General features: G+C 39.5%; 1 pseudogene; it reads left to right on the forward strand.

The window, feature by feature from the left end:
- The first annotated feature begins 686 nt into the window (after positions 1-686).
- LOC147287861 (UDP-glucose flavonoid 3-O-glucosyltransferase 6-like) lies at positions 687-3,782 on the forward strand (annotated as a pseudogene).
- The last annotated feature ends 221 nt before the right edge of the window (positions 3,783-4,003 follow it).

The raw sequence follows: 4,003 nt of genomic DNA on the forward strand, positions 1-4,003 counted from the left end.
GGATGGCACAGCTCCACCATGGTTAAAGTATAAGATGTAATTAATAAGCTCTTAGCTTGTTTCAATAAAATCTTCTTTTACTAAAAAATATATATATTCCTAGTATAAAATACGATGGGGAGAAAAAGAAAAGTAAATTCCATAAATTAAAGCTTAAATATATAAACTCTCTCTAACTCTCAATCCAGTGCATGTGTTATAATTACTTTTCATGAAGTCAACTTTAAGATTACATATGGAAAGGCCGTCATTCTTATGAGAATTCTTTAGAAATTTTAATTATATGTGGTCGCATGTTCTCTTTTCCAATTAATATATAAAATCTGACTTTGCTTCAGAAGAATTTTCCCATCTTATTCCTTCTTTTGATCCGTGCAAGTGAATGTGAAAACCATGCATGGATTTTCTTATTTGAGGGAAAGAGATTCGAATTGGAGGCAAGTTCAAACAGATCGAGTGGAAAGAAATGAATAATATTAGACCAATAACTAGAGGTATCAACTATTATTCAAATTTTTGGTCATTAAATGATGTAGCAGATGATATGTCAGTCTGTAAATAAAAGAAGTTCATAGTCAGTGAGATCCAAACATCATTCTTTATGAGGTCAATATTAAGAAGCTCTCAAATATTTATTTTAAACAAAAAATATATATTAAATATTAATGAACAAAAACTCAGGGAATATGGCTCAAGTAAATCAAATCAGGGTCCATAAATTAATATTCAGAATCCATCATAATTAAAAACAAAAATAAAAAATTGAACACAAACAAACCTTTCAAGTTAAGGGTGGCTAAGCAAGCGGCGACGATAGCGACTCAGTGTCAATGAGAAGCAACGGTGACAATAATGACTCAATGAGCTAGGGGGCGATAGCAGTTGCGACTGAGAGCTCAAGTTTATAAAAAAATAAAAAAAAGACTACCTCTCAAACACGTGAGTAACAAGTGCTCCATTGTTCTTTAGGCATTTTTACGAACACCTTTCCTTACCCTTGCAACTAGGGCTAGGTTTTTGTACTGTGAAATTGAAAATTACCAAGAACCGTCTGACACCGAGCCGAAAAACAATCGAAAATGCAGTATGTTGAACCCATGGCAGTGGTTCTCCTCTGAGCCGACCCTTTTCGGTGGTGGTGGCGTTTTGGAAATCCCAAACCGTCAGAGTACCGATATACCGATACAGCTTCGAGTTTGCTTTTTTTTTTTTTTTCTTCTTCTTCTTTGCTTCTTTGGTTTTTGGTGCAACTTCTTCTTCTTCATCTTCCTGTAGCTGCGAGCTCTGACTTGCAAGCTTAACCACAACCATGCTTATTTGGTTTTTAGTGTAGCTTCTTCTTCTTCTTCCTGCGATCTGCGAGCTCTGGCCTGAGAGCTCCGACTTGCAAGCTCAACCACAGCCACCAACCACCACCAACCCACATCCATCGATAACGCAGAGTACCGACCGAATACCGTCCGACACCGAAGTACTCAGTAACTGTCCACCGTCGGTACGGTGTCGGAGCTCAAAACCTTCCTCTCCGCCCCTATCGGTCGGCACTCAGTATTCGTGTTTTTGTACGGTTACTGTACCGAACCCACCCCTACTTGCAACTATAAAAAGCAGCTATATATGAACCATGCGGTCAAGTTTCTAAGGGGAAATTTATGGGTTTATAGGGTCAATTGACTCCATTTGCCCCTTATAGATCCGCCCCAAAAATAAATAAATAGAAAACTATCATATTAATTTAAAATTTATAAAATTATAATTATAATTAGCGTCTCTAGAACTACTCTTTCTGGAAAAATGCTATACTTGGTAAACGCAATTTTTTTCCTCACTTCGGTGTATTGTGATTTGTGAACAAAATGCATGTTTTGACCACAAAAAAAAAAACAAAAAAAAAAGCATGTTTTGGCCACACCAAAAAAACAAACAAACAAACAAAATGCATGCATTTACAATATAATATTATAATACCAGGGAAACGAAAAGTCACAATCAAGTTAAAATAGCATCGATTGGGAAAAAGTAAGACATTGCGTGTGTGTGTGTGGAGTTTTTCTTTATTGACTTATCTAAATTTGGACTGATCATCAGATAAGGCATATACTGTCATATGAATTAATTAATATCTGAAGTAGTAATTGAAAATTATCCTGAAGTTCATGAACCACAGACCCACAAATGAGGAAGTGTTCATTATTTTCCTTATTTTGAATACGACTACTAAGGCCAAAAGCTTGACTTGGGTCTTCAATGACACAATCTTTAGTCAATTAGTTGACATTAATGTTCTGCCAGCAAAAGCATGACATCACCTGCATGCATGGTTCATAATCATATATAAACAAGCTTCTCAGCTCAGCTTTTCATTACCACCATCAACATTACATACACACATAAAAATCTTCCAAATCAAGAAGAAAGGTGCAGTAGAGCTAGTATTTATCCCATTCCCAGGTGTTGGCCACCTTGTATCAACGGTTGAGATTGCAAAGCTCCTAGTAGCTCGAGATGACCAACTTTTCATCACAGTGCTCATCATGAAGCTACCTTTGACTACAACGGCAGTGATGCCTACACAGAGTCCCTTGCCACCTCTTCCATGTCAAAACGTATCAGCTTCATCAACCTTCCAGGAGTCAACGTAGAGACACAAGGCATTAGCCCCAGCAACTTCATCAAGCGATTCATTGAAAATCACAAACCCCAAGTTAAAGATGCTGTCACCAAGCTCACCGAGTCCAAGCCGAGGCTTGCTGGGTTTGTCATCGACATGTTCTGCATGAGCATGATAGATGTTGCCAATGAATTTGGGGTTCCTACCTACATGTTCTTAACGTGCAACGCACGGTTTCTTGGGTTCATGCTCCATCTCCAAACCATTCACGATGAGCAGAACAAGGACTGCACTGAGCTCAATGTCTCGGATGCTGAGTTGAACCTGCCGAGTTTTGTCAACCCCTTGCCTACTACAGTGTTATCTAGCGTGCTTCTGGAGAAGGATGGCGCCACCCAATTCCTCCACTATGCCAGAAGGTTTAGAAGGTTTAGAGAAACCAAGGGTATATTGGTAAACACGTTCATGGATCTGGAATCACATGCCCTTCATTCTCTTTCCGATGGTAAAACCCCACCGGTGTACCCGGTGGGACCCATATTGAACAAGAGTGATGTAGTGACCAAGTGGGTTCGGACAAGGCCACACACAAGTCTGATATCTTGGAGTGGCTTGATCATCAGCCTCCATCGTCTGTGGTGCTCCTGTGCTTTGGTAGCATGGGAAGCTTTGGTGGGGCCCAGGCTAAAGAGATAGCGTCCGCGCTGGAGCACAGTGGCCTCCGGTTCCTGTGGTCCCTACGCCAGCCCCCACCAAAGGGCAAGATGGGATCCCCAAGCGACTATGCGAATCTGGAAAGAGTCTTGCCGGAAGGATTTCTGGATCGGACGGCTGGGATAGGAAAGGTCATAGGGTGGGCCCCGCAAGTGGACATCTTGGCCCACTTGGCAGTCGGAGGCTAGGGTTCATGTCCCACTGTGGTTGGAATTCCATACTCGAGAGCATGTGGTATGATGTGCCGGTTGCCACGTGGCTGATGTACGCAGAGCAGCAAGTAAATGCGTTTGAGATGGTGAAGAAATCAGAATTGAGCGTGGAAGTTAATATGCATTATAGGAAGGATGGGGAAGTAATTTATATATATTACTTAAAGCCACTAACTAAGGATCAAAATTTCTTAATGATCTTTTCCTTATTAGTGAGAACTGACAAATGTGCATAGGGGGCCTAAAACTAAAAAAATAATCATCTCAATTTTTTAGTGGGCCTAAAAATTAAAAAGAAAAAAATTGTCATATTAATTTGAAATTTATAAAATTATAATTATTGTCTCTAGTATCACTCTTTTTGAAAAAGAGCTATACTCAATATGTGCAACTTTTTTTTCTTAGTTAATTCGGTGTATTGTGAACAAAATGCATGCATTTACAATTCAATAATATCAAGGAAACA

This window comes from Dryas octopetala, chromosome 4, assembly GCF_963921425.1.
Source record: "Dryas octopetala chromosome 4, drDryOcto1.1, whole genome shotgun sequence".
Classification (NCBI taxonomy): Eukaryota; Viridiplantae; Streptophyta; class Magnoliopsida; order Rosales; family Rosaceae; genus Dryas; species Dryas octopetala.